The sequence below is a fragment of the Microtus ochrogaster genome, chromosome 2, assembly GCF_000317375.1.
Source record: "Microtus ochrogaster isolate Prairie Vole_2 chromosome 2, MicOch1.0, whole genome shotgun sequence".
Lineage (NCBI taxonomy): Eukaryota > Metazoa > Chordata > Mammalia > Rodentia > Cricetidae > Microtus > Microtus ochrogaster.
In genome coordinates, this window is record NC_022010.1 from 30184267 (window position 1) to 30197429 (window position 13163).

The window sequence follows — 13163 nt, forward strand, 5'->3', positions numbered from 1 at the left end:
TTTACTCCACCCACCTATGTTCTAAGCTATGAGCCCAAGCAGTTTGTTTATTACTTAACCAATGAAATCAACAGATTGATATATGACACTCCCACATCACGCAAATATCGGCTCTCAGCCACTTCCCGGGAGAAATTTTTTTTTCTTGCTGTAAATTAATGCTGGTAGCCAGCTGCTTTGGGGGTGATTTTGCCCTTAGCTCTGGGTCTCTCTGTGTGTGCGTGCCTGTGTGTTCCTGTGGGACTGCTAATAGTTCTCCATTGCCAACTGCTTGTCCCTCCCCAGGTATTCATAAGTGCAATGAGGTGTCCTCCTTACAAACACAGCTTGGGCAGAAAGCTGAGCTCTATAAAAGATGCTTGCTGAGCGTGGAGCGTTCTCAGAGGTTTGGTAGTGATGAGTTGTAGCAAAGCAAAGCCATGGGCAGGACAATAAAAACACATCCAGGAAGCATCTCGCCCCAGAGTCTGTGGGCTGTGTTCAAGAATTATAAGGAGCTGAGCCACAAGACCCTCTAGCTGTAGATTTTAAAGAAATGTTGGGAGAGTAGAAACCATGAATCATGTGCAAATTACTTAGCCAAGAGGTTTTTATTGGCCATTCCAAAAAATTATGACCCAACGTTTTTCGTTTTCTTGTATGCAAAAGGCCCTAATTTAAAGAGAACACATTTGTTGTTTGTTTGTTTCTGATTTCCCCCCAAAGTCTTTCCACTTGATCAGAGGGGCTGGAAGGTGCTGCAAAAGCCATGCCATCTGACCCTAACCTGTTAGAGAAGAGAGCGGGCCTGCAGCTGGCAAGCCTGTACCAGGGCAGACAGAGTGTCTAAGAGGTTTTAAAGGCCAAATCAGTCCAACTCCCCCACATTCTTTTCTAACACATTCATCCTTGGTGCCTAAAGTCACCAGGCTGGGATGCTCACTAGCCCTGCAGGCTGGGATGCTCACTAGCCCTGCAGGCTGGGATGCTCACTAGCCCTGCAGGCTGGGATGCTCTTTAGTCCTGAGGGCTGGGATGCTTGTTAGTCCTCCAGGCTGGGGTGCTTGTTAGCCCTGTAGGCTGGGATGCTCTTTAGCCCTGCAGGCTGAGATATTCACTAGCCCTGCAGGCTGGGATGCTTGTTAGCCCTGCAGGCCGGGATACTCGCTAGTCCTACAGGCTGGGATGCTTGCTAGTCCTCCAGGCTGGAATGCTCGCTAGCCCTCCATTGTTAGGATGCCCACTGGCCCTGCAGGCTGGGATGCCCACTAGCCCTGCAGGCTGGGATGCTCCCTAGCCCTCCGAGGGCTACATCTCTCTAAGGAAAATGGAGTAGTAACAGAAGAGATCATTACACAGATTTGAGCGTATATGGCTGTCGCCATCTCACACACAAGAGAATTCCAGAACCCAGTTCTGTGTGCATCCACTCCAGTCTCTGGCCCAAATGCTGGGCCATTAAGAAACAGGAGAGCCCACCATGGCTGAACTCCATGATTAGCGGCCTAGACATTTTCCTGCTCCCATGACCCTCGAAGGCACCACCATCTTACTCAGCAGAATCCTCAAGGGTGACATTTCCCTTCACCTGGCAGAGCATGCAGTCAGAGGCAGGGCCCTCTGGCTTTCAGGCCTTCACTGTCACCAGCGATGGGTCCATCCCAGTTCCTGGAACTGAGCTGCAGAAGGTTCCTCTGTAGCCACCCTCCTCCAAGCAAGTCACATGACACTAGGAACCACAACCAGGCAGCCCTAGAGAAACTGTACCGCATTAGGGCCACCTCCACAGTACGGGTGATCGGAGACTGGAGCCCAAAGTGAGGCCCGTGCATCCAAAGCTCCAGACCTGTGCACGGTGCATCCAAAGTTCAGCCGCCTGTGCACGGTGTCCCTCTGTGGCCTGCTTTCGACCCTCCAGCGTCATCCTGCAGAGCCGGAACACTCTCCCTCACCTCACCTCCCGTCTGATCCTCAAGGGCTCCCTTCTCTCCTTTCCATCCCCAACTGTCCCTCAACTGCCTCCTGCCCCGCCCACAAGGCACTGACTGACCTGCACTCAAGGACCAACTCACATGACCCTCTGCCCCAGAACCTTCTCTGATCCCCGCGGGATGTTACACATCCAGTGTCTGCCATGCTAAAGCACGTACTACAGCGTGACTCCCTTAGGCACGTCTTCCCACCCGGAACCTGAGGTTCTCTAGCCGATGACGGTGACGTGGGCCGTACCTGGTGTCACTCCACTAGGTACTGCCACCCAGACAATGCTTAGCGAAGACCCTACATTTTCTTAGCAGATATTCTATCGGGGGTCCTGCTTTGCTTGTCCATGATACCCACAGCACTATGGAGAGCCTCTAGATCAGTGCTCCCACCCCCATCTGGTCTGTGTTCTCCGCCTGCTCCCCAGCTTCTTCCACCCTTGACCCTGATCTTTCTCCTCTTTTCCATGTCGATGGTGCATCTTCATAAAGTTGTATGTTGTTCTTCGGGTTTTTTTTTTTATCTCTCGTGTAATGTCTGATGGTCTTTCCCACCCCTCTATGACTTCTTCCACAAAATTCAGCTTCTTTGAATTATTTAAAGCTTTCAGTTTTACCTAAAACCTAGAAAAGTATATGATTGTTCTAAAAAAATCACTAAAGGTTGTCATAAAGATAAAAAATTAATGTTTTTATTACTTACTTTTATATGTATGAGTGTTGGACCTGGGTGTGTGTCCATGCAACACGTGAGAGCAGGGGCCCCAGAGGTCTGAAGAGAGTATCATATCCTCTGTGACTGGAGTTACAGATCGTTGTGAGATGCCTGGTGGGTGCTGGGGACTGAGCCTGGGTCTTCTGAGAAAGCAGTCATGTGCTGGGCCATCTCTCCCTCCCCAAGATTAGAACTTTAACCATGTGTAGCCTTTGTCATTGTGAATCCCCGGAATGCACATTGGTGAGGCTGGCTACATCTCCCCTGCTCAGCAGTCCTCGGGGGATGGACAAGGCACAGATGTGGGTGTGGAGTGCTGTGGATCCAGCATGTGCCCCAGAAGGGTCCTCTGAGGAAGCAGTCTGTCCCAGGTCAGTCAGGGAGGTTGTCTGTTCCCCTTCTCCTCTTCCCTACCCTTTCCTCCCAGCAGAGGGCAGACCTCAAGTAATTAGCGAATGAGTGACAGCCCATCCATGGCATAGAAACTTAGACACCGGGAACGAACTGTTCCCACTAGGTTGCCAGGAAAGCTGGATACTGGGAGTGACTGTGGATAAGCTGGTTCTAAATCCACCTGTTCAACAAGCCAGTGGGCTGCGGTATTCAGAAAGCACCTGGTGTTTGTACAGTAGTCTTAGTCCTTTGTCATTAGTCTTGAAACGATACGACGTAACAGTTTCTTACACAGCATGGATTAGAGAATGTGGGAGGACCAGTGTCCTTGGGTCTGCCGTGGGTGTGACAGGGAGAAGGGGGTTAACACGTCTAGATGGGTCGCTCCTTCTCAGACCCTGGGGAGATGCGGTCTCTTTGGCAGGTACCCGAGCAGATTCGCTAATGTGAAAATGTAGCTACCCTTTCTGCTTGTGATTGTTTCAAAGAAGCAAATCTCGAGTTGTGTGGCGTTTGTCTCTAGACTGACGGCAGAGGGCGTGTGTGTGCAGAAAGATGTGCAAGCTCATCCCTTGGTGTCTGCAGGGATTGCTTCCAGGACCCCCTAACGAACCCCCAATCCATAGATGCTCCACTCCTTTACACGGCATTGTATGGTGTTTACACAGGAGCTCCATCCCCCACCTACACATACTCTCCAGAGACTTAAAGCCCCTCTAGGTGACGTATAGCCATTAAGATAAGAATGCTAGGAAAATCGTTACACTGTATTAACAGAAAGTCAAAAGCCCATGTAGGTTCGTTCAGTACAGGCCCAGTGGGGAGCAGTGCATACCTGTGGTGTCCGTGGGTACCCATGAGCACAGAGGCAGGGGACGAAGGAAGACTCCAATGTCGGCTTTACAAATCTGCATTACTGCTTTGAGACAGGATCTCTCTCTGAATGTAGAACTATACTGGCCTCTGCCCTCCAAGGACTGTTAAGTACTCGGCTTTGCCTGGCTTTTGACATAGGCTGACGGGGAAACCTTGTTAGCGAATTGTCTTTAAGAGGTGGATCCATTGTCTCAGTGTGTGGGTGCACCCCTCGCGGTCCTGAGTTCCTTGCTCATGCTCTCTCTCCATCTGCTCCTGATTTGGACCTTGAGATTTCAGTCCGGTGCTCCAATGTGGGTCTCTGTCTCCGTCTCCTTTCACCGCCTGATGAAGGTTAATATTCAGGAGGATGCCTATATGTTTTTCTTTGGCCAGCTAGCCCAGGTCTGAAAAATCATGGGATAAAACCGGACTCGCTGAACATAGAGGACAATGAGGACTACTGAGAACTCAAGAACAATGGCAATGGGTTTTTGATCCTACTGCACGTACTGGCTTTGTGGGAGCCTAGGCAGTTTGGATGCTCACCTTACTAGACCTGGATGGAGGTGGGTGGTCCTTGGACTTCCCACAGGGCAGGGGCTCTTTGGGCTGATGAGGGAGGGGGACTTGATGGGGGGAGGGGGGAAATGGGAGGCGGTGGCGGGGAGGAGACAGAAATCTTTAATAAAAAAATAAAAAATAAAAATAAAAAAAGAGGTGCATCCAAGTTAAGGCGTGGCTTTCTGGGACCTAGAGAGAAAAAACGGGCACCCGACCCAGGTGTGCTCTGTGTGTGATTCCCGTGGCGCACAGCAGAGCTTGGACTTCTCGTTCCTGGTCTGTGAGTTTTCCCCCTTATAATAAACAAAAATATAATTGTTTTATCTTTTAGCTACACTGGTTATTTTCAGAATCAAGCTAATTTCTACAGCTGGCACCCACATTGTGGGGCTAGAGTCTCCAGCGGCTCTGAACAGACACGGGTCAGGGTCCACGCCGTTCATTTTGGGTATAGAATTCCTGCGCATTGGCCCTGAGTAGCCGCTAGATGAGGTCCTTCGTATTTCCTCATTAAACACCTCAGAGCCATACAGTCATGGAGGGCCAAGGTGCCTGAGGACTTGGAGCAGCTCTCGGTCCAATTTTTCTGTGCTGTGGAAACTCAGGAGAGATGCGGGCTTCCCTGAGTTTCCCTGGATGCTTCTGTTCTGCATCACTACCTTGCTATTCTAGTGCTTGTGTTGCCACCAACCAGTCAGGGACTTCCGCGGAGCACACAGCCCGTGATTTACACTAAATAACTGTTTTTAATCTGAGCATATCTTTTATCATTTAACGCTAAATCAGATTCAAACCAGCCATGCGGCTCCAGGTGTGCCGCGACACCTACTGGCAGGTAACCATTATTGCACCTACTCCAGCTCAAAATCAACCACAGGTAAGATTTATTATAATTTAAAAGGGAAAAATTATGGACAACTTAACAATCCGGGAGTTCACTAGCTTATTTACTTATATTATGTACAATGTCAGACAAGGTTTATATGATTTCCCTCCTACATCTTTCTATTTGATTCTGGGGATCAGCTTTGTCCTTCATATGTTCTTAAAAACACGGTGTGACAATAGGGCCAAGAATGAGGCACTTTTAGAAATGACACAGTCTTTACAGACTGATAATAATCTACTGAAAGGAAAATTCAAAACTCTAGAGAAGCATACAAACAATTTGACTAACAAAATTCAGTCGAATAAGATGCTTTTAGAAATAATATAGTCTTTGCATGCTGATAATAATCTACTAAAAGGAAAATTCTACAGTCAGGAGAAGAACACGGCCAATTTGACAAACAAAACCCAGTCAATGGTCAGAGAGTGCTGAGACATTGTCAGAGAGAATTCATACTGTTGAATGTATTACTCGGACTCTATTGAAGGGTTATGATAGATTGACTGAAAAGTGTCTCTCCAGGAAGGTAGTATGCATGCTATAAAAATTATGTCCAAGGATGAAACACTATCTCTACTGGACAGACTTCACACCTTGAAATCTTTAATGAGGCCATCAGAACAGAACACTGGACAGGAGATCCAGACTTTTCAAAAGGCAATGGTAAAGAAGATTTAAAAAGATTAAGGAAGTTATCAAATTTGATGACCAGGAACAAAAAGCGCAAAGACAAAATTTAGCCTTATCAGTATGTACCAAACTCCAGGATATCTTACCCAGAGTTCTACCTGCATTTCCGGTGATATCATCAGAAAGAGCTTCTGGCACCGCACACCCTAAGGTAGTCAAAGAACATACATGTGTATGATCAGTCATACATATATATGACTGATCTAAAGGAAATTAAACAAGCAATTGTATCTTATGGAATATATTCGTCCTTCTTTAGGGAAATGGTCAAAACACGGGCTTCAAGCAACAAAGCAACACCACAAGACAGGATTTAGTTAATCTCAGCAGTCCTAGAAAATGGACCGCAGTCGCTTTGGTGGTGCTACTGGAGAGAAGAGGCAAAAAATTTAGAGCAACAGGGAAAAGGAAAAGGACTTGAGATTTCCCTAGATCAAATTGTGGGTGAGGGACTTTACTCTGATCCTCAGGATCAATCTCTTTATGATGAATGCACCTTGTCCATATGTAGCACAATAGCTTTAAATGCTTGGGACAGGATTCAGAAACTAAGAAAGAGAGTTAAATCATATATTAGGGTTAAAGAGGGTCAGAGAGAACCTTTTAGTGGCTTTTTACACAGATTAACTAAGGCTGTACAAATAGGGGTAACAGACCCAGAAGTTCGACGTGTACCAATTGAATCTTTGGCTTTTGAGAATGCCAACTTAGAATGCAAAAATATTCTTGGGCCTTAAAAGGTCAGATCAGCACCAATGGATGAATGAATCTTGCATACAATGAATGTTGAAACCCTTGACTATAGTACTGAAGCTTGGGTAGGAGAAGCAATTTCCAATGTCTGAGGAGACATCAAAACATCAAGTGTTTTAATTGTGGTAGAATAGGACATTATCTCCCTTCTCAGGCCTTCGATGGGGTTGAAGATTAGATAGTCATGGTTACCTTCCTCTCACAATTTAGCCAAGCTTATTTCTGATGCAAGATTTAGACTCCCTGAAATAGAATGTTTATTAAAATGTTTGTCTTGTGTTCCTAGTCTAATATTGCTTATGTTGTTTTGTAATTTTATACTTGATATCTGTTCCTACTGTACATAGTTTTGTGTTGGATTTGAATTGCTCTTGTTTAGACAAAAGGGGGAGATGATGGGAAAGTCTTGTTAGCCGATTATCTTTAAGAAGTGGATTCAAGTTAAAGCATGGCTTTCTGGGACCTAGAGAGAAAAAAGGGGTGCACGACCCAGATGCACTCTCTCTGTGTGAGTCCCGTGAGGCACAGCTGAACTTGGACTTCTCATTCCTGTTCTGTGTGTTTTCCCCTTATAATAAATAAAAATATAATTGTCTTATCCTTTAGCCTGGATATTTCCCGAATCAGGCTAATTTCTACAGCAGGCACTGCTAACTCAGACTCAGCTTCTAGCTACACAGGCTCATCTTGCTGTCCGGAATCTGTTAAAGCCCAAGCAGTGGACTGAGGGCTTTTCTTGATTGGATAGTTTGAGGTGGAAAGACCCACCCTAAAACTGAGCCACACCTGCTGGCAGCCCACATCAAAGGAAGGAAGAAGGGAGTTTCACCCTTTGCCTGCTTGCACTCACTCTTGCTGGCAAGCTCATCAGTCCTGCTGCTGAGGCTTCCCTTCCCTGGGCTTAGGATCTACTTCCTTGGGATGCTGCTGTCCCTGAAGACCACCTGAGGCATCCAGCCTGCTGCCCTAAATGACTACAGATTCTCAGCCTTTCCAGCGAGAAACAGCCGTTGTTGAGCTAGCTGGACCACAGTCTGTAAGCTGCTCTAATAAATCCCTTTTTCTTCTATATAGATCCATTCTATGAGCTTCGTTCCTCCAGAGAACACTGACCAAGAAACACTGTAAGTACTCTTACCCACTGAGCGATCTCCCTAGCCCCTTCAGACAAATTTCCCCATATATATATGTTTATATATATATAAACACATATATATATCCTGTGTTTAATTGAGTCTGAAGATGAGGTCCTGTGGTTATGGATGACCAGCTACAATGTCAAATAAATATATACATCTACGAACAGTATACACATTCAAAGCTTTTAATAGTAAAGACGCATAGAACAGTTTGAAGACTCCTCATTTAGGGAGGGGCAGCCAAATCAGTTTGCTGGGGGAAGTTTCATGGCACACCTCAGATCCACACTCACTGTTTGTAGGCCAGGATGGAAGAATCTGAGGACTTCAAACTTTGGTAGAGTTTTCAGGCTAAAGAGGCCTCGTCCCCTTCACCACTGACATCTCTGACCATGCAATGACAGTGGCTGACCACTGATAATAGTGTCCAGCTTCCACCCACCGGGGTGTCCGCTGTCTCTGCAAGCTGGCAGCAGATTCCCAAGGACACCATGCAAGGTTTGCAGAAGTGCTTCCATTTGACAGCAGAGTGACTGGCCTCCCACGGGCTAAAGAAGTGGCTTTAGGCCAAGCCAGAGAATGGCAAACCTGAGATCTGGACAGAGGCCAGACTCCAACGTCCACAGTTTCTACAGCTGCTCAGATAACCGTACAGCTGAATAATGAGAGGATTTCTGTCCCTACAACCGTGGTTCTCAACCTTCCTAACACTGTGACCCCTTTAATACAGCTCCTCATGTTGTGGTGACCCCCAACCATAAAATTACTTCATAACTGTAACTTTGCTACTGTTATGAATCATAATATAAATATCTGATATGCAGGATATCTGATATGTGGCCCCTGGGGGTCATTCAATCCCCGAAGGGGTCATGACCCACAGGTTGAGAACCACTGTCCCACATCGTTGAGACTTGTCCTCAGAGGTCAGGCTGCCCTGTTTGTTGAAGTGACTTTGCAGGGACAGCGTGGTGTTTGTGGCACAAACTGATTAGCACGAACACAATACAAAAAGACATTGAGAGCCTTGATCTGATTCTGGAAGGACCCACGAGGCACAGTTCAGCTTCTCTAAGACCTCAGATTCCTCATGGCTATTCCAGCTACATGGTTCAATGCAAGAGCAGGCTTTTAAGAAGATTTATTTTCGTTTGGTGTATGGAAGTATTTGACTACAGGGATGTATGGGTGCCAGATGCATGTAGTACCCACTGAGACCAGAAGAGGGCATCAGGTAACCTGCATCCTAGAGTTAACAGATGACGGTGAGCCTCCAAGTGGGTGCTGGGAAAAGAACCTGAATCTTCTGAAAAAGCAGTAAACGCTCTTAGCCACTGAGCCATCTCTCCAGCCCAAGAGCAGACTTTTGTCTGAAGACTCAACCGACCACACTCACAAACACGATACACAATCTTGTCAGCTCTCAATTAGTGTTAAACACTCACTTTTTTTTCCAGCAATGTAATAAGAGTTCTTGGAGTCTTAGGCAGCAGCCTTTTGCTTGGCAGCCTTTCTCTCTCCTAGCACCCTCTGCTTCTGCTTTGCCAAGCACTCTCTGGTGGAAGAATAGGCTCTCTGGTCATAATGGTGGTCATAGAAGGCTTTAGGTACCTCGGTGCACTGCTCCAGTTCCCTTTGAACTCTCTCCTTCTCTCTGTTGACAAGCCTGAAGTCTCTCCTGGATGATGCTCACAGTTTCCTGGTTAACTCCCTTTTCCATTGCTCTTAGCCTCAAAGATACACAGGACATCACCCTCTTTGCACCCCGTGATGTCTGGCTCACCTTGGTACTGCCGATGATCATAGTAGGTTCGGTTCTTGGCATGCTGTCGCTCAATAAACTCTCTCACAAGGGTCATGGGCCGGTCCACGAAGAGATCGAAGGTCTTCATAAACTAGGCCAGGGGGTTGGGGAGTGAGGTTTGTGGCAAGGGAGCCGGTGTGCAGCGCAGGGGCTCGGGTACACATATCCTTGCCCCAAGAGTTCAGCATGGCTGCAAGCCCTCCCCTCAGACATCCAATTCACTCCGCGACCGGACAAGCTCCTAAACACTCACTTTTGAGTGGGAGAAGAATAATTACCCCCCAAGATCATCATTTCTGATTATGAGAATAAATAGTTCTAAAACTTTGTAAGTTTTGGCAGTGAGTGCCAGTGTTGAATGAGCATCTTTCCTCTCTTAGTTAACTGTTTCTTCTGCGGTGGAATTCTGCCCAACACAGGTAATTAGCGTCCACCTGGTACTCACAGAGTTCAGAGATAGACCATAGAGGGAGCAGGGCTAGCGACCTGACCGAGTGGGGGTGGGGACACTAAAATTCTGAACAACTGTCCAACCACCCGTGGTGTTTCCAGATGTGGCCAGCAGAGGGCAGCTTCTCCCTGTTTAAGCCAAACAAACCCTCCACTACTGTTTTCTTTGAGAATGCAGACTTGAAGGAGCTTGACTGAGAGTGGACCCTCCCCCACAAGCTGGAAATAAAGCTCTTCGTAGCCTTTGGCAGTGTAGAAAGCCCTGGTAAAGAAGCTACAGTTCACTCCCAAGATCCTCTGCTCAGTTCTGGTGGTGCTCTCTCTCCAGGACCTGAACACAGAGCTCGGTGTCAGCACCACAAAGGTGAATTAGCCACCCCTGGCCTCCCAACAGGGAGGATTGGGGACCAGAACAAACAGCAAAGAGAGGCAGGTGGCATCTGGACGGTCGTCCATTGGTCTGCTCCTGCAGCCTGCCCCCATCTCCTGTGCAGAGCCCGGAGCCTGAGAGTCCGGCCACGCTTGCCCTCTCCGCACTCAGGTAGGGCCGCGCCTCTGCCTTCCTTCATGAAAAGGATGTTTTCTGTAAGTCTGCCTCGGTCACTAGCCAGGGAGTCTCCTGAGGTTGTCTCCTGTCCACCCTACAGCCCAGGGACCCCAGCTTTGCTGTTTGGCTGTTGACTTCAGGACTGAGGATTTTGCTCCACGCCATTTTGTCTTTCAGGAATGGGAGCAAAAGGCTCTGGTGTGTGGTAACTGCTCCAATGGTTCTGGGTCCATAGTCCTCTCCTGGTGAAGGAAGCAACCCTTGTCATCCTCTGGGGAATGGCAGTATGCCTGTTTGATGAGGACCGTGTACCCATGTACACACCTACTGGGGAGCCCCCATTTCTCCCCACTTGTGTGTGACCACAGAACTATGCATGCCCAGATGACCCAGTTCCGTCCAGCTTGTCACCCAGTGCTTAGCTCCAGCCCCCCGAAGCCTGGGCTGGGTCCTGTAAGGCAGAAGCTTGTGTTCTGGGTCGTAACCACATAGGTATTTTTGCCCCGGAGAATGAACATGTAGGGTTTGGCCAGCCCTGTTATAGTACAGAGTCTCTGGGGGGTTATGTTGACTTGCTTGAGAGGGGAGGGAGGAGGAAATTCCAGGCTTGACATGAAGCCAGAAATCTAAAATTAGTTTTCACTCAGCCCAGGAGACGGACGGCAGCTCTCTATCTTGAAGGAGCCAATGCCAAGGGAACAGCCACCAGGCAGTGGCTGAAGGACTCCAGGGATCAAGTGCTCTCCCTGGGGACAGAGGTCCTGGAGCCCGTGGAGGCTGATCTCTGTGACCCCTTCTGGAGCTCTGGATCCCTGGAACCAGCTCTGAGGCATGAAGGAACCTCATAGGGAGTCTTGAATTCATCAACCCTAGCAGGGAACTGCACAGGCCAGAGGCCAGAGGAGAATGTGTGGAAGAATTCGAGAATGTCCAGTGGTCCCGTGGGAAGCCAGCGGCTGCCACACACAGCGCCGATCAGTGCGGGCCCTGTGACGAATTCTCTGCGAACATCATCTTATTGCATAGTCACAGCTCTGTGAAGTTCCTCATGCGACATTCAAGGAGCAGGAGACAATTAAAAGGGTAAGCCCCCCCCCATAAATAAATAAATAAATAGGTAAGCCCCCTGGGGCCTAGCAAGCCTTAGCGCTAGGGGGTTCAGGAAACACTGTGGGATTATCTGGCACCACCCACTCAGGCACTGCGATGCCACAGTCTCACGGCAAGGTGACTAGCTACTCTTTGCTGTCACTTGATGGGAACCGGAGTCCCCAGGGAAGAAGGAACCTTACCTGAAGACCTGCCTCCATTAGATTGGCGTCTAGGGAGCTGTCTTGATTGATATAGGAGGACCCAGCCCACTGTGGGTAGTAGGACCCTTATGCAGATGGGTCTCTGGTTGAGCAGACCAGAGAGAGCAAGCCAGGACACAGCATTTGTCCACGGTTGCTGCTTCAAGCTTCCTCCTCGGTTGGCTTCCCTCGAGGGTAGACTGTAACTTGCAAGAGGAAATACTTTCCTTCTCCAAGTTGCTTTGGGTCCTGGTGTTTATCTCAGCAAAGAGCCAAATGGCCCCAGGCTCAAGCCTGAAGCCTTTATCCAGCTGGTTTTCTCCCTGTCTTGTCAGTAACAGAAAACTGCCCAGCACAACGAGTCAGTCCATAAGTGAATGAGATTAAGGGAGTGGGCGGGAAATGTGGCAGCCGGGTATGGTCGTGCATGCTGCAATCCAGTGCTCTTTCAAGACATAAATCATTAGGACTCTCTGAGTTTGGGTTGTATTTAGGGCTCACCAGAAATCTACAGAGATGTGAGAGGCACTGGGCACCCATCTTCCCTGGCCGTTAGGGGGCCCCTGGGTGCCCTGGGTGCATCCCAGGGTGGAGAAGTTACAGGCAGTCTGCTGCATGGCTGAGCTCACAGTCAGAAAGGAGGATGTCTCGGGCCCAGGATGCAGCAAATAAGGCTACATTTCAGAGGCTTTGCCTCCTGACCTGATAGGATGACGGGACTGAGAAGAGGGCTTTGCTAGACGAGTCTGAAGGTTGCAGCTCCCTGGAGAGCCAGCCTGAGGGTGGGGACAGGAATTTCTTGCAATCAGGGACTTTCTTTTAAAAATTCACCCCTTTTCGCCAAATAGGTACACTAGCCATTCTTTGCAAAGCTGACCTTCATTTCTGCAGAATTGTGAAATAGAGAGAGAATTGCTTTGCTTTCCTGGTCTCTTGAATTTGTTATTATGGAGTGAGGAATCTTGTTTCTCACACTAGGGAAGCTGAAGCAAGAGGGTCCTGGAATTTGGGGCCAGCCTGGGCTATGAAGAGACCACTCCAAGGAGGAAGGGATGGGGAGGGGAGAAAGAGGAAGAGAGAGGAGGAGAAGGAGGAGGAGGAGGAGGAGGAG

At 48.3% G+C, this 13163-nt stretch overlaps 1 pseudogene; it reads right to left on the minus strand.

The window, feature by feature from the left end:
* Positions 1 to 9441: 9441 nt before the first annotated feature.
* LOC101994049 lies at positions 9442 to 9951 on the minus strand (annotated as a pseudogene).
* Positions 9952 to 13163: the final 3212 nt, after the last annotated feature.